Source organism: Marmota monax, unplaced genomic scaffold (genome assembly GCF_021218885.2).
Source record: "Marmota monax isolate L192 unplaced genomic scaffold, Marmota_monax_Labrador192_F-V1.1 WCK01_AAM20220418_F8-fsc00013, whole genome shotgun sequence".
In the NCBI taxonomy this organism is placed as follows: Eukaryota; Metazoa; Chordata; class Mammalia; order Rodentia; family Sciuridae; genus Marmota; species Marmota monax.
This window is the reverse complement of record NW_026692202.1, coordinates 4163020-4186128: the sequence shown is the minus strand read 5'-3', so window position 1 is coordinate 4186128 and position 23109 is coordinate 4163020. Positions and strand designations below refer to the sequence as shown.

Here is a 23109-nt window from a genome sequence, read left to right as displayed (position 1 = left end):
GATAGCTAGATCATATGGTAGCATCTTTCTTATCAGAAAAAAAAAAGTGAATGACTCTATCTACAATCCATCTTTCCAGTTTTGTGTATACAACTCTGTGTCATTAACATGGGAGTTCTCTGTACAGAGCTGAGAGCCAGTCAACCTGGGGTAGCAGGACAAGCCACCCAGTGGAGTCTGCATGTCCCAGGAGTATCTGTCAGCAGAACTCTGCCACTCCTCACTCTGAGCTTTAATCCCATTTGTTCTGCCTTGCCCTGTCCCATTCCTCTTGCTTGTCTTCTGCCTAGGCCTCTACCCACTATTGGGATTGCTCAATTCAGTACTTCAGTTAATTTCAATTCAACTCATATAATTAGGTAGGAGGATATCCATGAAAGCACTTGTAACAGGCAAGGTGTTTTACAAATATAAGTTATTACCAAGCGCTAATTATGTACTATTCTCTTTGCTGGGTGTAGGTGGGAGTGGCGAGTGAAAAAAGAGAGAGAGAAAGAGAGAGATTAAAAGCCTTGGCCTTGACATTTCAGGAACCTGGTGTTTAATAGAGGAGATGGAAGATGTTTAAGGAAAATAAGAAGACAGCAGCAAGAATTACATACCAGGGTCATGAAAATGGTCCTCTAAACCTCCTGTGAAAGAGGCAGCAATTGAATGGAGCTGGAATCAGATCCTTCTCACTCTACTAACATGGTAGAAGTGGACCCCTTCCAAACAGAAAGGAACCCATCAAATCAATGATATCTCTGAGAGAGACAAATGAGGGCCCTGATCATCTCACTATATCCATATGCCTCTACAACCTTAAATACGAGAATGACATGTCCAAGTTGCATCTCTGTTTTGAAAGATGTTAAGTTACACAGGAGGTCTTTGATATGACAAAAATTCACCTGTGCACAGAAAGGTGACAACTCCTCTTTAGTCCAGTTGAGGACTGAATCTAAAGTTTTCTTTGGGCCCTAAAGAATAACCTGGGAGTGGGGGTCGGAGGGGGCATTCTTTTCTAACAGAAGGTGCAAACACTCTGTTAAAGAAAGGTGCATTTAGAAGGAATGTGGTCCCCATACATCACCTGTGATTAGCTTTGGGGCAACTTTCATGGACAGGAAGGCTTCCATTCAGGAGCAGACAATTCGCCTGATTACTGTGGGTCTTAGGTCATCCTCTGACAATGGGAACAATGCCCCTCAGACCTGTGGAGGAAACTCCATCAACCAACTCAGGTGTGCAGTGAAGCATTGGAAGAGTCATTGAAAAGGTGCTGTTTACTCTTGTTGGGGTTTTTGTTTTTTTCTTTTTTGGATGGAGGTGGATAACATGATGTGTTTTACTAAAACCCACCTCTGGGAGATTTTTGTTTTTCTGTTTGGGGCTTTTACCAGTTCTGTATTCAAAGACCCACACAAAACCCCTATTTACTTTCTGTCCCGGAAAATGTCAGCTCTGTGTTAAGCACTTCCTAGAATACACTCCCTTCCCCCACCCCAGCCAGCCTCTTCAGGTTGGCTTGTGGCAAGGTGTTTACCTCTGACACTGGCATCAAGGTTGAGATGTCAACCTTTCTCAGCCCTGAACACTTAAAGCCATGCTCTTGTTCCAAGAGGCCACTGGGCTCTCCTGGATGGGTTTAAATCATTTTCTCCTTAACTTTTGCATTTCAAAGATTGCAGAGAATCAAATCTCTTGCCTATTTGAGATAATTTTGTCAGCTGGGATTTCCCTATAGCAGGGATCTGTATTCAAATATGAGAGCAAGAGGAAATTTTAGCATAGGCATTAAAGGGGGAAAAAAAAGAAAATGGGTGAACAAGCTGAAAATTGCTACAGAGCTTTAGCCTTTCCAAAAGAAGGGACAGAACTGTATTTAATCAGATTCCCCCATTATAGAGAATTTTCTAATCATACCTACTGTTTTCTCCTCTTGAACACTGACTCTGAATCACTACTTCTTTGATGAAGTTCAAAAACTGATTATTTCTTGAGTGACTGAAAATGGAAGACGGGGGTGGGGAAGGAGCTGGGGGATACATTCTAATTTGTACTCAAGGCAAAAACTAGCCACCGAGGTATATGAAAGAACTAGCTAATGAAATAAATCTCCCAGAAGATGTAAAAGAGAGTGACTAAGAAATGGGCAGTTTTCAAATTCCTCTTCTAGATCCACGATGTGTTTAGCTGGCTAGTCACTTCTGAAATTAGATCAAGAAGGACAGAACTCATGAGACAGAAAGTAAGATCAGACAGCACACGGGGTACATTTTGGGGTCAACGACCTTAAGAGGGAAGGTTCATCATCACTCTCAGGTGAACCGGGGTTGGGGGTGGGGACAACACGACAAACCCTCTGGCATCCACCCACATAGAAAATTTTGTACTTCTTACCATGGAATTACTAACTTAGAGGAAGGGAACAGACCCCTGGGGACTTCCATCCCAATGCCTTTCTAAAAGGGAAATGCCCAGAAGTACATCCAAAAAGGAAGATACTGGCAAATGGACTTGGGCAGAAATGCCAGCAGAATCAGGGCACCAGATGTGGCTACCCCAGAGAGATTATCCAAAGACCCACACAAAACCCCTATTTACTTTCTGTCCAGGAAAATGTCAGCTCTGTGTTAAGTACTTCCTAGAGAGAGTTACCAGAGAGAGCCCAGCGGATGGCTCTCTCACCAGCCACTGTACATCTGCCCTGGCGCTCCTCAGCCAAGGCCCACAACTTACTGAAACATTGCATTGCTGCCTGAGGCCCTACTCAACATGCATGAACTCCCTCCCACTCCCTTGGAGTCAACCTTAGCTAACACACTTAAGATCCTCATTGATTCCAAACATATGAGCTAGTGCTAGGAACTACGCACTAGACCCACTGGGACATCCAGGTTATTGTGAAGCTAAATCCCTTCACCACAGAAGAAATCTTCAACTTTCACTTTCTAAAGTCTCATGAAATAGGGGCAGTTGGATCGATAACCTTGGAGGACTGCTAACCAACTTCTCCCATTTGTAATATCTCCCTCTTTCTTTTCCCTTCAAAGAGAATTTATGACAGAATTTTCACAAAGTCAAATGGAAAATATTGAATTTCATATCCATTCATTTCTTTTTGCAAACACTACCACATTTAACTCAGGTTGATACTACTAGGCATGCTCTTAGGACACCCTACTGAATTAATCATGTACTCTCTTTAGGTCCCAGGTGCCTGTATGTTCCAGGTTAAGATATGCTGGCGAGACTGGTAAAAGGACCACAAAACATGTATGTCTTCCCTAGTTCCAGTGTTTGGGATTAAAGTCAATTAAATGTTTACCTGTGGAGATAAACAATTTTTGCCATTTTAGCTCATAATGATCCGGAAAGGGGGTTGTTCTAAAATAAAGGGCACAAAAGAACTACAAAGAAAATACATTTCCTGGAGAGGACTTAGGTAAGAATGTTTAAAGTCCCAGTTTCAAAGGCAATTTTGTCTCTTTACCAGCTATCACAGAATTTTTCTGGATGCGACCATTTCATCTGAGACATGAAGAGGGTGAACCGACAGATTTCTACAGCTCCTTCCACAATCAAAAGCCCATGATCAGTTTTCTTCATATAAATACTCTGTTATCCATAGCTGACCTTTCCTGACTGCCCACTGCAAACAATGCCTAACCAAATGCCCAGCCCAGAGGAGCTCCTGGCTTCTGAGAACTGGAACTTGCTGTGTTCCAAAGCCACACTTGAATGTCTCTTTTATTTTTTAATTGCCTCCACCCCCTCTTCTCCCTGTTAGTACAAATCATCCAGAGTTTACTCTGTAGTTGGTTCAGCCAAAAATCACCTGGCAGTTGTACATCCTATCCTGGGTGGTGTGCCACACACATAACAATAGGACAAAACAGCACCAAGAAACCTTGGAAACCATCAAGAAGAGTGGCCTCCAGAGTCTCCAGGGGATATACAAGATGAGCCATGGTGGGGTGGGGGGAACCATCTATTTTTTATTTATTTTATCATATCCCTTTTAAATTTCTATTTTAGGAGTCTGTTTTATAATATACATATCAGAACATTACAGATATATATTATTTTTTAATTAGTATACACTTATCAAAATGTGTGCACTAGGTAATGGTTTTTACTATAGGAGGGTATGATCCAAAAGAAAAAAAAATTCGAATACTAATCATCTGCAACCTGTAACTGAGTTCCATCTATTACCTATTTTGTAAATAGAGTGTCATTAGGGCATAGCCACACCCATACATTTGCATAGTGTCTTAAGTCTCTTTTTACTTAAGCAGCAGAGTTCAATGGTTGTGCAACAGATTGTATGGCCCACAGATCCTAAAAATATTTACTACCTGGCCCTGTATAGAAAAACTTCACTGACATTGATCTAGACTAACCCCATTTTTATGGATAAAGGAATTGAAGCCCAGAGATGTTGAGTAATTGGCAAAACTACAGCCATGGTTGTTCTTCAAAACATCCTTCAGCCAATGCTTTGTGTACAATGCCACATCACTGTCTTCATACCTGTGTTCTTTTAAATCTCTTGACATACAGACTAAAAGATCACTAGACTAAAATTCCACTTCACCTGCAAAGGGCTGCTCCTACCTGAGCTCATCTCTCAGCTTCCCCAGGCTCCATTCCCCTTGGCTGGCTTGCATCAATTTCCCTTGAGCCACAGCGGGTGGCCTGCCCCTACCAAGAGATGCTGTCACACTCCTCATCTGCTATTCTGCCCAGAGGATCATCTGTTGTTTTTCCTCCCTTTCCTTTACACGCTCTAATTAATACACTATATTTCTTGAAACACCTGGAGATGCAGTACTGATAATGTGATTACTTATTGGAGATATCCCAGAGAAGTGTAATATTGATAAGATCATGAGTCACTCAGGACCCTCCAACTGTGGAGTGATCAAGGAATCACATGCTGCCCACCAAAGTCCAATTCTTCAACCCCATGAACTTATGGAATCACTAAGACAAGCAGGCCTTGGAATGAGAGCCCCTTTGCATGAAGGAAATCAGTCTGGGGCTGTGTTTCATGCTGGAACTGCTTATAGCAGTGGTCCTCTAAGAGTGGTCCTATACCCACAGCATCAGTGTGGCCTGGGAACTTAGAATGCAGATTCTCAGGCCTGATCCCCCAATTACTGAATCAGAAACTCTGAGGGTAGGTCATAGAAATCTATGGTTTGGTTTTTTGTTGTTGTTTTCTTTTCGGTACTAGGGATTGAACCCAAGGGCACTTAACCACTGAGCCACAGCCTTAGCCCTTTCTTCCTTCCTTCCTTCCTTCCTTCCTTCCTTCCTTCCTTCCTTCCTTTCTTTCTTTCTTTCTTTCTTGGTGGTGCTGGGGATTGAACCCAGGGCCTTGTGCATGTAAGGCAAGCACTCTACCAACTGAGCTATATCCCCAGTCCAGAAATCTATGTTTTGACAAGTGCTCTTGTTAATTCTGTTGCTTGATGAAGTTTGAATAGCACCAATTTAAGGAATCTGGCATCACAACTAAAGACCAGGAGCCAGGAGGAAAGGACCTCCTCCCCGATCACCACTGCCCTCCTGACATTCATGGCTCTTTTATATTTGCAAAACTCCAGGAAGAGACTCTACTTCTTAGCCTTCAGTGGAGCAATAAATATAAGAGCAAGCTTTGGACACTGAAAGGAAGAAGAGATTCCAACTTTCCAAGTGACCATAGGACCTGACCTCAATTATAGTCACTTTGTATCAATGGCTCACTGTATTTTGTTTAGTGCTTATCATGCTTATAGTGGTCCTTGTAAATACAAAACTCTATGTAAAAAAATCGATCTCTCTCAATAGTATAGAGTTCATAGTCAAATGAAGGAGATAAATTTCCAGCTAAAAAAATTAGTCCCAAACAAATAAATATTATGAAAATCCAAATCAAGTGCTTTGAAAGAAAAGAACAAGTTGCTCTTGGGATGTTATCATGGAGAAATTTGACCTATATGGGAAAGTTGGGGGGTGCTTCCCCCCGGGGAACTGACATTTAAGCTAATCTATCTGCAGAAGATGATTTTTTTAATAAAAAGAAAGCATGTGTGAAAGTCCAATAGCAGAAGGAGAATGATGTTTTAAAGAACTGAAAGCAGACCAGTGGGCTGGAGCTCAGAGGATGAAGATGGCATGAGAGAAGGGAAGGGAAGCAAGATACACCCACATTGAAGAATTTGTTCATTGTTATAACAGTGGGATCACTCTGGATGCTGTGCAGAAAATTGGAAGGAAACTAGAATGGAGGGAACACTGTAGCTTTCCAGGTCATGAAGGTAGTTGGAAAATATCTGTGCGATAGCAATATAGAAAAATTGGGGACATGGAGTATGGATGAGAGGAAGTAGTCAAGGATGATTCCTTAGTTTCCTTAGTTTCTAGTGTAGAAAAATCAGTAACTTCTCACAAAAGAAATACTGAAAGAGGAGCAGGTAGCACGTTGATGTAGGTGTGGGAAGTCTGTGAGGTCTGTTTTGTATTGCTATAACAAAATACACAATGATGGGTAATGTGTAAAGGAAAGAGGTTTATTTAACTCATGATTGTGGTGACTGGGGGGTCCAAACAGCATGACATCCATCTCCTCACACAGGTTTCCCTGGCTCTGTCCCAGCATGGTGAAGGAACAAAAAGGGAACCTGCTAAATGCAGAAGGGGCGCACCTGCAAGCAAGAGACTGGAGAGGCAGCAGAATCACTCTTTTTTGTAACAACTCACTCTTGTGGAAACTTGGTTTGAAAACCAGGCCACAGAAGAGAAGCATCAAGCGATATCAAGGGCAATTCATCTTCAACCTCCTTAGACAGAATCCAAGGCTTAATGTAATATTGGGGGCCTGTAGAGAATGGAAACCCTGTAAAAGCGGTAGAGGGCACAATAACACAGAGGCTGCTTTCCATTCACAAATATCCTGTCAACGACATTTACTAAAACTTCCCACCTGGTCTGTTGAACATCACTTCATTTCAAATCTCATCTATATCCCAAGTATTGACACAGTGAGGTGTAATGACCTAGCCAAGACATTACAAGTCAGGTAGGCCTTGAGGACAGAGATCACCTGCCGGGACAGGCCCTATATCTTATGCTTCTTTGTGTTCCCCACCAATACAAATAAAAGTTAGTATATGAGCATTCTGGAGTATACCCATTATTGACTGAGAAGTGAGGGAGCAGAAAATAGATATAAAAAGTAATTGAGCTGTATATTTAGGATTTGAATACCTTTCTGTATATACATTATACTTCACCAAAAATAAAATAAACATGAGCATAACTTGTTTGATTTTAAAATGTTTACCCTTAGTTGTCTGACCTGACACAAATTATATCAAACTAATAACTTCATTTTAACTTTAATTTGAATGATTCTTTTGGCAAGAATGAGGGGTAGTAGGAGTGGTTGACCCTCAAGGCCTGACCTGAATATGTAATGCCCATCTTCTCTACCAGGCACTTCAGGTATATCAATTGCATTTATTTAATCATCACAGAAATCCAATGTGGTGGTTATTGTCACTCTCATTTCACAGATGAGAAACTGAGATTCAAAGAGGTTCAGTAATTTGCCATATACATCTGAATTTAAAGCCAGTAATCTTCTCAGTTAAACAAAACAAGCAATTAAGAACATTGCCCAGGGAAAAATATAAACAAGTGTCAAGTTCCATCCATATCCAAAGCCAAGATACAAGAAAGATGTGTCAAAGAGGAAGGCAGAAAAAGGGAAAGTACCCAGACTGTTGAAATAAAGTTTGTGCATATGTAGGAAGTTTGGTGAAGACTGTTATGCATAGAATATGTTTGAAAAAGTAAATCACACTGTGGGGACTGGGGATAGCTCAGTGGTCAAGTACTTGTCTAGGGTATGTGAGGCCCTGGGTTTAATCCCTAGCCTTGGGGGAGGGGTAAATCACCTGGAAAGAAGGCACAAAGAGAGAATTTTAACTATTAAAGAAGATGACAAGTCAGTATAACTTTTGGAGTCTTTTGAACCTGAAGAGTATAGCCAGAAAGAAACAAGACAAATTTTCTCCATTTATTACATTATTATATAATTATTTTTGAGTGCATCATATCATTGGGTTTTTTCTCACCTTTTCTAAATGTTTTTTCTTGGGTCTGATCACCTGCCAAACTCTCATTGATGCACATAGTTGATTATCTTTCACATTTTAGGTAGATGGTCATATAATCCATAAATAAAGAAATTCTTTCTTTCCTTCGAGTCTTTATGATTCTCATTTATATATCTTGACTAGTTCAATGTTGAATGGTATGGTGATAAGAAATGTCCTGATCTTTAAAGAGAATACACTTAATTTTATATTGGTGTTCTCCTTTCCTACATTTCAAGTTTTGGTGTCTTTTCTTTCTTGGCTTTCACTGCATACGTATCTCCTTTGCAGGAAAATATTGAAATAGCTAAGTCAACTAAGTTTCTGATTCTTTTCCTTCAGGCAGAGGAAATGAAGGCTAGAAGGGCTGGAGGCTTAGAGTACCTGAATCAGGAATCTCTAAACATGGTGAAGGGAAGGTGAGTGTCAGCCTACACCCACCTCCATTCAAGTGGAAGAGGCAGGTACTCACCTGGGGAGTGGTGAGGTCAGGGTAGGAGCCCAGGGGACTCCTTGTGTCTTAAAGCACCAGAGCCAGCCCCTTGCTTCAGATGCATGATCTGGGCACTGATTTGTCCTTTTATTACCATGTTCAGAGGCTAATAGCATATTTCTGGAGACTAGAGTTTGTCATCTCTTTGAATTAGTGCACCAAAGAAGATCTGACACAAAAGAGATGTTCCTATATTATGGAACTTGCCCCCTGGAAGTAAGATCAGCTGCTTTCATTCTTTTTTATTTCCTCTGGGTAAGTTATTGATACTAAATAGCTTTTCTTCCCCATAGCATCAACAGTAATTGTCTACTAAATTATTTGAAAAATTAGTAGCATCAGTGAAGCAGGAAGTTTTTGATCACCTCTGACTTTTTCTCAACTCCCATCTCTTAAATCTCGCTTTTAGCAGAACATGGAGGCTGCCAGGAGTGCTTCAGCCCATGTAAGAATCACAGTCTCATGAGATACTGAAAGATTAAAGAAAAGAAAGGATCTCTTGTAACTTTTATCAATTGATATTTACTAATACATTTTAAATATTCAGAATATTTACATATACATGAGGAAATCCAGCTTAAGTACAGTAAAATTTTTAAATAAACATATCTAGGAAATTAAAGTTTTTTTAAAATCAGCAGAGATTCCTGGTGTATGTACAGGGACTGTGCCATCCAGGAAGCTATAGATGTAACTGAGCAAACAGAATCTGATTTCCAATTCCACTGGGTTCTCCTGGGAGTGTTGTACTACTGATGAATCAGACACCACAGATACATGTCTGCAAATTTCTTTTTTAATTCTCCCTTTTTGAAAGCCTGCACTGCATTGCTGTGTTGAACCCACTCAGGGACAATGTGCGTTAGAAGGGGGTATCCCCACTCTGCATTCTGGCTGCTCCAGTCCTCCTTCCTGCCTCCCCTGCAGAGACGTCAGACACAGAGAATGACATCAGAGGTGGGAAATTGGCATTGAGGTCAGTTTTTGACATCTGAGATTGAGAAAGGGAGAAAAGGGGAAGAAAAAAATCAAGCTATGCCTCTGAGATTAAGAACACAAGAATAATAAAAGGAACAAACAAAGCATTTTATACGAAGAAACTTCAATGGAAACCAGTGATATCTGTTTCTTTGAATTACTTGGTGAAGCAGTACTGAGAGGTGGTTGCTCCAGAAGCCAGTTGGAGAAGTGGAGATTTGCACGCACCGGGGATTCCTGGAGAGTCATTTTCAAAGACAAGGTTTGGTCCCTGATAGCTTCTCTCTAACAGCATTTTCTTTCTGAGTCATGACTTTGCTTTTATAGAAAGAGTCACAGCCAAAATATTTCAAAAGATCACCATTTGAAGAACAAAACTTTCTTTTGTCCACGCTATTTCTTCATCTTAAGAAACATTTAAAGGCTAAAGATTTAGCAAGATGATTTTTCTCCCTTTAATTTTTTATTGACTTAAAACATGCACACAGAAAAGTGCACATTTTATAATGTACAGCCTGAAGAGTTTTTGCGAAATAAGCACACTCCCTTGTAATTAGCACCCAGATTAAGGAACAGGATGTTATCAGGACCCCTAAAAGCCCCCTCCACACACACACTTTGCTACTTTCCATTAAATAACCCAAAGGCAGCCATCCTTTGAACTCTATCAGAATTATCTGATTTTGCCCCTCAAAAAATTGCATCAGACTGTATATACTATTTTTTTCTGAATTGTTTCTCACAATACTGTTTGTGAGATGCATTTATATTTTTGTGTGTGTAGTTGTAGGTCATTCATTTTATTGCTATATTGCTTTCTATTATGTACATAGGTCACATTTTAATTTGTAAATTATTATTTATGAGCATTTGTGTTGTTTATAGTTTCGGCTCTTATAAATAGTGCTTCTAGTACATGTCATTTTATTTCAGCCTTTAAAACTAAATAGTGGAAAGGGGGACTATTATATTTGTACCTAATCATTGGATACTTAAAATAGCAGCCATAGAATGGCATATTTATTATCATGATGAAAATATGCTTCCAAAATTACCCTCTAAAAACTATAATCCCATAATGATAAAGTAAGAATTCTAATGAAAAGGAAATATTAGCGTCTACTTTTAAAATATCAAGTAAGTGCAGCAGGGTGTGGTGGCACATGTCTGAAATCCCAGCAGCTCAGGAGATTGGGGCAGGAGGATCACAAGTTCAAAGCCAGCTTCAGCAAAAGTGATGCACTAAGCAACTCAGTGAGACCCTGTCTCTAAATAAAATACAAAATAGATCTGGGGATGTGACTCAGTGGTCAAGTGCCCCTGAGTTCAATCCGTGATACCCCCAAAACAAACAAACAAAAATAAGTGCATATGCCAAAGTGATTTTTGTTTTTATCCTTTGACTAATCTCTCCCCAATCTCCCAGGGCTCTTGCCAGCCCCTGGAAACTGCCATTCTCCTCTCTGCTTCTTGGAGTTCAACTCTTTTAGACTACAAAAATAAGGAGATCGTATAGAAGTTAATGACACTGGACTTTTCTCTTTTTAACTTCATATACTTTATCATTTATTTCTACTTCAAAATAGAATTACCGTGGGTTGGGGCTGTTGCTCAGTGGCAAAGTGCTTGCCTAGCATGCGTGAGGCACTGGGTTCGATCCTCAGCACCACATAAAATTTAACAAATAAAATAAAGGCATTTGGTCCAACTACAAAAAAATAAAAAATAAAAAAAAATAGAATTACCGTGCATCCAGCAATCCCACTACCAGGTATATATCCAGAGAAAGTGAAATCAGAATGTCAAACAGACGTCTGCACTTCTGTGTTCATTGCAGCACTTTCACAATAGCCAAGAAATGCAAAAAACCCAAGTGTCCATCAACAGAGAAATAAATACACCAAATGTGGACCATATACACAATGGAATACCATTCAGCCTCAACAAAGAAGGAAACCACTGTCAGTTGTGACAACCTGGATGAACCTGGAAGACATTATAATAAGTAAAATAAACCAGGCATAGAAAGACAAATACTGCATGATCTCCTTATAGATGGCATCTAAAAAAGTGGAACTCATACAAACAAAGAGTAGAATGGTAGTTCCCAAGGGCTGGAGATCGGAGAGATGTTAGTCAAAGGATTAAAAAAAAAATCATTTAGAAAGGAGGACTATGCTGAAGGGATCCATTGTGCAGCATGGTACTACGGTGAGCAAATCTTTGTATACTTGAAAATTTCTAAGAGAGCACATTTTAATTGTTTTCATGGCAAGTTTAATTTTATATGATTTTTAAATATGCATATTACAGCCAGTGAGTGGTTCTGAGCTCTTCACAAATGTAAGGTTCCATCATCAGGAGTAAATTTTTGTTTATAGATCCCCTCACATCTGCTTCCTAAGATACTCATTTACTCCCGCGAGGAGCAAACACTCAAACCACAACCAAGAATGATATTTAGAAGACTTTTTTTTTTCTTGTCAGTACTGAGAATTAAACCCAGAGTTACACTACCACTAAGCTACATCATGAGCCCTCTTTTAATTTCTCACTTTGAGACAGAGTCTCACCAAGTTTCCCAGGCTAGCCTAAAACTGGTGATCCTCCTGCCTCAGCTTCCCAAGTCACTTGGATAACAGGGGTGCACCACTGTGCCTGGATAATATTTGAAAGATTTAATAGCTAGAGAAAGAAAGTAGATCCAAGAAATGTGTATGACATCTTCTGTCTTCTGAGTTCTGGTCCTTAACTTACTAATTCACAGTGTCAGGAGTCAGGGAATCCTGACTCATAGGCCAAATGCAGCCCATGGTCTTTTTTGTACACACCACAAAGTATACATGGCTTCACATTTTTCTTTTCTTTTCTTTCTTTCTCTTTCTCCACGCCACCCCCCACACACACACATTTCCATCCACCCCGTGGTACTAGGGATTGAACCCAGTGGTGCTTTACCACTGAAATATACCCCCAGTCCTTTCGATTTTTAATTTTGAGACAGGGTCTTGAAGTTGCCCAAACTGGCCTTGAACTTAAGATCCTCCTGCCTTAGCCTCCCAAGTCCCTGGGGTTACAAGTGTGTGCCACTGTGCTCAGTGGCTTCACATTTTCAAATAGTTGAGAAAAATCAGGAGAATATTTTTGTACCATAAATTTGTGACATGAATTATATAAAATTCAAATGTCAGTAGTCATGAAGTTTTATCAGAAAATAGCTGCACACATTCATCTCCTGTTTATAGGTTTTTTTCATGTGACAACAACCAAGCTGAGTAGTTCTGACAGAGAACAAATGATTTGCAAAGCCTCAGCTATTTACTCTTTGGCCCTTTTCAGAAACAGTTTGCCAGCCTCTGTTCTATTTGATGTCTGGCCATCACCATCCTTCAATTTAAAGGCTACATATTTTACAGTGTACTCAGTATAATTCAAATGCAGTATTGTTATAAAGGACAAAAGCAACCATTTGTACTAGATTCAGTGGTACCACCCTGATTGCAAAGGCTCTGCTGTGTTGCCCACATGTAATATTCTGTATTTAAGTAACACCAATATATAAGTATTTATAGATTCCTTCTTGCAACTAGAAGAGACAAAGATAGTTGATCAAAGCACAAGTGCCCCAATTTGGGGCTTTGAAACATGCTCACTGAGTCTCTGGTGCTCCTTCTTATATTTAGCCTGAATTTGATTGTCTGATAGAAATGAGCAACCAGAAAGATTAGCAAGAAGCACAAACACAGAAACACATTCACAGAATCTCAGCCAATGACATCTTTCCTTCTAGATTAGTAAAAACAATTTAATCTGCTCCATTAAGAGTTTCTTATGCCATGTGGAAGAAATTTCCAGGTACCTCCAAATGTTTTTCACCTAGATCTCCTCCTCAAAGAGTTGCTTGTCTCTATTGTTATTAAAATATCTACTTGTAGGCAGTTTTTAAATCATTTCAGGTTTATTGAGAGGGGGCTGAGGAATGAGAACCTGCTAAAGAGATGTAGAATGTAAATGGCAGCCAGGATGACAAGAAGTCTCATTTGATCTGAATGGAGACCTAACTGATTTGTAAAACGGAACTGACATTTCCAAAGCAGCACAGTGAAATGTTTAGAAGTTGATAATGTAAACCACTCTACTGCGGTGTGTTTCTCAGAAGGGGCAGCTGGAGAAGGAGCAGGCCAAATAAGGGAGTTTATTATTAGATTATGTTTTAAAGGTGGTAAATCCATTAATTTTCCCCAGATATTGGAAATTACAATAGGAAATCATCAAGTGAGTAAGATATTGCTTAGACTCCAAGAGGTAATAGTTTATTACTGTCTCAGAAGTCTCTAACCCATTAGCCACAAAGTATCATCTGAACATGCACTGTTCACTATGCATGACCAAAAAAATGTTGGTGTCAGCTAATAAGGAGCGTGCATGCTTGTTTGTGAGACTAGGTAAAACTTCACAAGAACAAGCATTTCCAAATTAAACTATTATGGGAAACCTAAGAAGAAGAAAAAATCACATATTAACATTATGTAGGAGTTCCAGGGAACCCTAATGTATACTTTTTCTCGAAGGTTCTCAGTTGCTTTTGCTGATGAGACAAACCACTCTCCATGTTCCATAAATGATTGCTCCTATTGGCTAGAGAATGAAGCAAAAATTATAGTATCTTTTCTTCATCTGTAGATAAAGTAATTAAAGGAGACAAGCTCTGACAAGCAGTGATCAAACCTAACTCCAAGAACTGGGAAAACTGCATCCAGGAAGACTGAACATAGGAAAGAATCAGATGTCTATGGTGTGGAGAAGAACAGGATGAATTTCTTTTAGAAATTCTCAAGAAACAGAATATCCAGGACAGGAAACTTATAGGACTTCTCTAAAAACAGTCCCACAGAATTGGCCTGGGACTTCAACAGAGTGTTCTAACACCACATTTCTTATGGCCAAGGGGAAAGCTTAAGGAATAAGGAACAGAATGATAAAAGAATGTGTGTGATTGGCTGACTTATGTCTTTCTACTGTAACTATGCCGTCCATGTAATAGCCAAGAACTCATCCAGGTCAGTTCTTGGCCTTTCACCGGATTTTCTTCATTGCCAAGAGCGCCCACCTAGTGAAAGCTTTACCAGGAATTATGGTCTGTGGTCTTGAAAAAATAACTTGAAAGAACAACCCAGAAAAGAAGCCTGCATTTGGACTCATTAGGCTCTTCCCTCTCAGGAGAACATGGCACCTGACTATTCTACACTGTCTTCACCTTCTTTCACCAACCTAGGTCACCAAAGGTAAACACACAGGCAAGCTCCTTTCTTCCATACATAACACAGACTTAACTTTCACCACCACCAGGGGAGTGATTTCTCAATGTGCCATTGGCCCTTTAGCAATCTCCTGTTTAAAGATCTGTTTCTGGGCCTGCATGTAACTGAAGAGTTCATGCACCTACTAATCCTTTCTGTTTTATAAAGCTAATTGCTTGTGTAGCTATTTCTATACCCTTAGGTACCATCACAGTCTGTTTTCTGGAAATGTGAACACTCATTCAAACGAACTTCAGAGCTATAATTTATGGAACACACTGAGTCACTGATGTCAGTTGGCTGCCTTTGTCCTGGTACACTTCCTCCTTTTCTAAAGGGATTTTCTTTGAAGAAAAAAAAATCACTTTTAGATTACTTGTTGCAGAACTTTTTTGAAAGGGAGTTTTCTTGGAAAATTATGTGAGTCTAATAGAGAAGTTCTCAAACAGCAAAAATTCTACTCCCCAGTACACACTGTGAACATCCACAAAAGGCCTATAGGAAATTATCTGCTTGGATATTGGTTTTAAGACACTTTAACAAAAATAAATAAATAAAATTGATTTAGGGGTCTGCACTACATAATTTTAGTCGTTGGATCTCTCTGGTCTCAGTATTCTCCTATCATAAAATTAGATACCATAATTTTATTTTACCACGCTGAAAAAACATAAAATTAAAAATGCTTTTGATACTAAAATTAAATGTTTTCTACCAAAAAGAAAAGAAAAGAAATCCTAGTTTACAAACCCATGTCCTGAGAGGTAAATACTAATGTTAAAAGGCAATTTACATAGAAGGGTACATTTCTGTAGTGAATTCACACAGGAGCTCTCAAAATGTGATACACTTCACAAAATTGATCCAGTTCACAGAAACTTATGATTATAACCTCTCTGGAGCTCTCAAACTACTTAAATATGATTCCTTTAATATATATTGGTCAATATGTTAAAACCTATCAAAGACATTCATGTTCTGGGTGTTTCATAGACATTTTCAAATCTAATCATCAATAACCTGGAATTTAGAGATAAGAAAACCAAAGGTCAACTGGATGACTACTGCTTAAGGTGCAGGGACTGAGCTAGCATCAAGATCTGGACCCCACCCAGTGTGTCTAATATAAGCATTTATACTTTTTGTGCTTCATACGGTTTGGTTACAGTGAGTCCTCATTTTGTCACACACACAAAAAAGATTTGATCAAGTTTATTCACTCCTTGAAAATAGAATTTTGGTTTAAGTTCCTTTTTCTTCCATATCCTCCCCCAACTCCTTTCAATTTTAATGTGTGTGTGTGTGTGTGTATATTTTCTCTCTTTGTGGCTGGGTTTGATTTTAAACAGACTTCTTAGGAAAAGTGTGTTCTTGTAAAACTGGAAGGTCAAAGAGCTTCCTGACTGGAACAGGCAGGTCATATTTAGGAGTAAAGAGTTCTTAAGGAAGGGAGTAGCCCACTTCACTGAGATTTCATATATACACGTGTGAGTTAAGATATATCTCCATACTTTACCTCTTTAGTTTATGTAAAATCTATGAATGTTGTTTATTTTTCTCTAGAAGAAATAATAAAAGGGTTTTACCTGCATTCTATCTCACTTACTAGACACAAGAATATTGCTAGGAAAATTCATTTAATTCTACAAAGGAAATTAACCCAAATTATTACTTCACAAGCAAATTGAGACCTGTTAAATATCAGCCTTCTGTATCAGTATTTGTCCTGCAGGCAGAACATCTGGCAACGAAGAAGCAAATGATGATCAATGCCAAAGCCTTGGGAAAGACTTTCCCCCTCATTCTCATCTTTTCTTTCTAACCAGCTACTCATAGAGTCATGGGAGGTGTTGAGAGCTTTCTATCATAGACCTCAGTTTCACAGGGGAGAAATTGACAGGATATGATCTATTTGGATAAGATTTATTTGAATCTGATTTTCCCCCTATGGAACATTCTGGATTTCTGATTGAGCAATGTCTTGGAAATTCCAAAAGTAGATATTAGTGCCTTTTTGTTTCATAACTTTTCTAGTACATTGACAGTTGTTGCTTTCTAGTTCTTGAAGATGAGGACAGTTGCACCATTGCCTACATCAGTCTGCACAATCAACCCAATTGCCTCAGATGGATTGTTCATACTGCAACAGCCCATCTTGACTGCAAAGTCTCCTCAAGCCTGAGAACTCTCTGCGTAAGCAACATACTTCCTTGACATAAACAGGATTTTCTTCACCTGGCCTAGCAGGAGCTAGAAGAAAAGACTTCAGAATGTATCTTTCTCTGCCAAGGAAAAAGCATCAACCCAGAAGTTTGAGGTGGGTACCATTTTGTAAAACTAGGCCTTGGCATTACTCCAAAATTCACAATACCCTGGGAACCAGGTGTCCTGTCAAAAATAACAGCTTTCATTTCTGTAACTCTTAAGAGTCAACAAAACTCATTTACATACATTATTTCATTTGATTCTAACAATAATCCTATGAGGTAGGTAGGACAGAAACTATTATTGCTATTGTTCATAAAAGCAAACCAGTATTCAAATAAACTATTATTATAATTAAAACAATAGCGGTCTGTGGGTGTCGCTCAGTCGTAGAGCATTTGCCTAGCATGCACAAGGCCATGGGTTCCATCGCCAGCACCACAAAATAAATAAATAAATAGATGAGATAAATAAATTTTAAAATAAGATAAAATGTCAGTAACCAACATCATATAAGGTATTGATGCATGTGTTTAAAAATGCGTTACCTCAAGTGTATCAACAGCAATACAGAAAGGAAGCTAGACAACTACTATCTTGCTATTTCAGATGAAGGCACAGATGGATAAGGGTAACCTTTATTAGGATTTCTCCTAACAAATATTTCTACATAGCTTTGTGCAGAACACCTCCCCTCAGTGACTGTCCTTCCTGGTGGGTGGCCTCCTGGAGGACCCTCTGTGGCAGGTTCTGCTTGCTGGCTCTAACCCCACCCCTTCCCTCCCACTCACTTCCAAACCCACCAGTGAACCTCAACACAGCTGTGGAGAACAACTCAATTAGATATATTTCTATTGATAATTTGAATAAAGGCAATAAAAATAACACTACTGAATTTTTGGAAAATAGAAAAAGAAAAAACCACCAAGAAGTCCTGTGACCTCAACCTCTGTTAGTATCAGGCCAAGTTTCCTTTAACTTTTCCCCCTATTCATCTGCTTTTCTCCTATCTGTAATCAGAAGATAGATATGTATACTGTCAATTTTGCATTTTTAATTGACATTGTTTCCTAATCTTTTCAACTTGTCACTACTTTGGCCATGATCCATCAAGTGAATAAAATATAATTTACCTTTATCCTATTATTGGGTGTTTATGATATCTTTACTTTTTCAGGTGTGTAGCTTTCCCCATATTTTGGATTGCTCCCTAGGATAGATTCCCAAGAGTGGGAATATAGGATCAAATAGCATGGACATTTTTCTGGCTCTTTCTTGATAGTTTCCAAACTGCTTTTCTAGGATTTGTCCTCATTTAAACTGCTACCCGCAAAGTATGTAAGAGATCTGCTTTCTTAGGATCACTGTAGTGTTTTAATTTTTGCTATTTTGTTGCTCATTTGTTATTTTCATTTGTATGTTGCTGGTTACTCATACATTTGAACATTTCTTATTGTTTCTGTAAATGATCTGGTCATAACAATTAGACTTCAATAGTGCAGTTTCATTGAAAACTATTATTAATTTCCAGAACATGAAAGAAAAGTATAATTGGGGGGAAATGACTTCTAAGGCCATATTTAAATGATTTGGAAGTTCTTCTTCCTGGTGCTTCTCTCACATGATGTGTCAGAGGTCAATGCACATGATATGCAGGAAGAACAGTTAAAATCACATCAATGTCCATAAATGATTCTAAACTAACACATGTTCCCTGTCTTTACACTTGACTGCTAGTCTCACTAATTAGCACAAAAAGGGTAAAGGTGCTATAGCATAGGATCAAACCCAGACCCTACATACCAACTGAGTTTACTTATTTGGGGTAAATCAAATAAACATGCTGAGCCTGAGTATTCATTTATAAAAAGAAATAATATTAACCCCTAAGCTAAGCTGTGGGAAGATCAGATTTGTTATAAGATATGAGAAATTATCAACTTTGGCTTAGTTTTGAAACACAGCTAAAGAGCTAAGAATTCCTAGCCCATAGAAGTGACAACAGATACAATCTTCCCATTTTCTAATCACTGAAGACACATAGCTCAGACATATAGGGAATCAAACATTTTTTCTGGACATTTTTCTTTTATATTTGAAGTTCACTATTATACTTGATAAAAATCTTCCACCCCTTATTGTCACAAATCATCTGGGAGTTCAGGCACTGGAGAAATGTGGTTTCAAATCGTTAAGTGTCTCTTTTCAATTCTAGTCTCCCATGGGAGCAGAAACTGTCACATCTACTGCTGAATCTCCAAGGCCTATTGTGATGGGTGGCAGAGTATGCATTCAATCAATAAATTTTGACTGAATGCAGAAGCTACTTTCATCAGAGTAATCAGAAGTTATTAACCCCTGCCTCTAGATACATAGGGTAACTGAAGGAACTTGGTTTGCTGAAGACACCTGTTTCAGCAGAAATGGGGGTTAAGTAACATAACTAACTAGTGTACAAAAAAAAAGGTAAACACCAAATATATGTAGTCTACTTAACAATAGTGGTAAAGGGTAAAGGGCCTCCCTAGCACCCTGGGATCCTCAAAAACATAAATGAAAAGAGAAATGAGCATGTGTTTGAAATACCATCACTGTGTCCTTCTGATATTCTTCAAGAAGCAAATCTACTGAGTTTTATTAGAGCAGCCAAAGATTTTTGTTTCAAAGGAAGGGGACCTGATGAATCAAAAAGCTAAGAACCAAAGACAGTGAAAGGACATAGTCCATTGACATGTTCAAACATTTTAAGGAAAGCTATTATTTCAAGCACATGTCAAAGAATGGGGATGGGAGTGTAATGAATTACAGAATAACTGATGTTTATGCCTGAGAGGTCCCTGGCTGTTCTGTACCTCCTGGAAATTGTTTACGTGCACAAGTCCTGTGATCATGGGGCTATGATTAGCGGATGCTGACAGTGTGACAGAGGAGGAAGACATGAATCATTGTACAGGAGAAAGCTGAGCAGGATCAACTCTGCCTTAGAGATGGACTTCTTTTTCCACATTCTAAGTTCTGATGACTTGGTACCACAGGACAGGATGAGGAATAAGGGGGAGGACTGATGAGGGATGAATTTTGCCATTTGGAAGTTCCACTTCTGAAAACTCTCATTTGTGAAATTACGACTTCTTAATTTGTAAATAGCAGCTGATAATCTCCTTCATTTACCCGTCATTTTAAGATTATTGAGCTTCCCAAGTGGCTGGCACAGCATTTCTGAAATAGAAACATATTCATTTCACTTCTGTCTGAACTTTCTCTGCATCAAAAAACAAAGATAGAAATGGTACAAGTTGAGGGAAGGCAAATCGATTATACCCAAAGACTTAAAAACAGCATACTACAGGGACACAGCCACATTAATGTTTATAGTAGCACAATTCACAATAGCTAAACTATAGAGCCAACCTAGATGCCCTTCAGTAGATGAGTGGATAAAAAAATGTGGCATTTATATACAATGGAATATTAGTAATAAAAGAGAATAAAATCATGGCATTTGCACATAAATGGATGGAGCTGAAGAAGATAATGCTAAGTGAAGTTAGCCAATCCTGAAAAACAAATGCCAAATGTTTTCTCTGATATGAAGAGGCTGACTCATAGAGTAGGGTAGGGAAGGGGAGCACAGGAGGACTAGATGAACTCTAGGTAGGGCAGAGGGATGGGAGGGGAAGGGAAAGGGCAAGAGGTTAGCAATGATGGTGGAATGTGATGACTATATTATCCAAAGTACATGTATGAAGACATGAATTGGTATAAACATACTTTATATACAGAGATATGAAAAATTTATTCTCTGTATGTATAGTAAGAATTGTAATGCATTCTGCTATTGTGTATTTAAAAATAAAATCAATTAAAAATAAAAAATAAATGAACTATTGTACCTTGACAAGAAGAAATGTCACAATGAAAATATAATTAAAGCCCTAAGACATTTTTGTTGACAGAAAAAATAAATTGATGGCTTTCCCAAGTTTCTGGGAATTATCTTCATGATTGAGTCTTCATAAATATGTCCTAGCATTAGAGGTATGTTGTTATCATCTACAAATAGGATTTTAAAAGCCAGAGAAAGATCTCTCCTGCACACAAGGAGAGACCTCAGTCCTTGGCAAGACCTACCCAATATTGACAGGTTGAGATGCTTGACCTACCCTCAGCTACAGAATAGAATATAAATCTCAATGGAAACAACCAACTAGAGAAAAATGGAATGTACAAACTGCCTAAATCAGTTATAAAATACCAGTTTGCTTCAAGTATTGGCATTAATTGGTTGAGAAACACTTTATAACCTGGAATACCTTGATTTTGTTGAGTCTGCCTATTTGCGTAAGACAGAACCATTCTATATCTTACTGTTCATTCAAGAAAAGTTCTTGAACAAAAAAGGATGCACTTCCTGTCACAAAAGGTTGCACCTACTGTCAAAAAAGTCAGAGGCGGATGTCAGAATGTAGCCTCCTTTCCTCTTCCTTGTGGGTCCTCTCCTGTCTGAATCTGAGAAGCTGACCTTATTAATTAATGGATAACAGCCCAGGGAAAACCAGTTTAACACAGGTAACCGAGAGGAAAATGTCCTCAGAATGACATGAGGTGGGATATTTGAAGAGAGCTGATGTCATTCCAGTGATTTCGTTAGAAGAAATCTGTCCATGATCACTTACATAGAAGCAGAAAAAAACCCTGGGGTTAGACAAGGCCTTTATCCACAGCTGAAACTGATGAGGCCTCCTGGCAAGACCCCAAAGCCAAAAGACTTTGTTTCCTGTCTTCTCAAAGTCCTGACCTCCAGTATTTAAGGAACCAATAACATTTTTTCATTTCTTGAGTTATTTTTCTCATGCAACCCATGGCAGCTGTTTGCCAGCTCAGCATTCAGACTAATTTGTTACAGAAAATGGGGTAAATGCATGTTGATGGAGGTCTAAAGAATAGTTGAGGCCTAAATGCTTGTTATGTGCAACCAAACAAGGTGCATAATACTTTCATCAGCTTTTTGGGTTATAAAATTAGAACTTAGGGATTCAGAACAATTTCTAGATGTGTCTTAGCTTCTCACATGTGTTGCTTTGGTTTGTTTTAATTTGGTTTTGAAAAATTGGGTCATAAAATAGTCTGATAATGATTTATCTTTTTTAAAAAAATAATTCTCTGAGAAGAAATATAATTTCCATATTAACTATGTGTAAGTACACTTAAAATATTTTATCTTCTGTATTTATAGTAACCACAGGATTTGTATGTGGCTTAGCAATCTTGTATACATAAACTTCTGCCCAGATATGGGGCATGGAGGGCAGGGCAAGACCCAGAAGAACACAAACCACTTCTTCAGATACTAAAGTTTTGCAAATTTTCAAGGCCATATATAGCATGCTACTATCTGCCCCCACTTGAAAAAAATTAGTAATATTCAAGTAAAAAGAGGAGAAAAAAATCCACATTATTTGATTGACCCATCCATAGCTAAAATCCACTGGAAGCCATATAACTTGACTTCCTTAAAACAAAGTTTCCAGGAACTCTCAAAACAAAGAACCAGCAAGCTTCCCAAGACATAGCCAGCACATTGTTCCCTTGTCCTCTTTGAGGCTTTGCGGCACTCAATGGTAGAGGGAAAGGTATAGAATTGTGGCAACATTTTCTCAAGTTTAAAACTTCCTCATACATTTCCATCCTTGGCCAAATGCAACTTCCTGTTTCTAATGGGAAAAGCTGGAACAGTATAGTAAAAAGGACATTATAGTAAAAAAAAAAAATTCTTCTTGGATATCAAAGAGTGCTCACAAAACCACATCATGATGAGTTAAGTGTAAATGAATCAAAAACTTATGTCTTATATTTCCCTTAAAACACACATGGATTTTAAAAAGAAATGAATAAAAAAATGTCCCCAACACACTACATTTGGTATATTGTATGCCAATGTTTGAAAGAAAATAATTCAATACATGCATCACACAAAAAAGAGATTTGTCTAAGC

General features: G+C 38.6%; 1 non-coding gene across 1 annotated transcript; it reads right to left on the bottom strand.

The window, feature by feature from the left end:
* Positions 1–5342: 5342 nt before the first annotated feature.
* On the bottom strand, positions 5343–5415 carry Trnav-uac (transfer RNA valine (anticodon UAC)). Its single transcript has one exon. It is a non-coding gene; the product is annotated as a tRNA-Val (tRNA).
* Positions 5416–23109: the final 17694 nt, after the last annotated feature.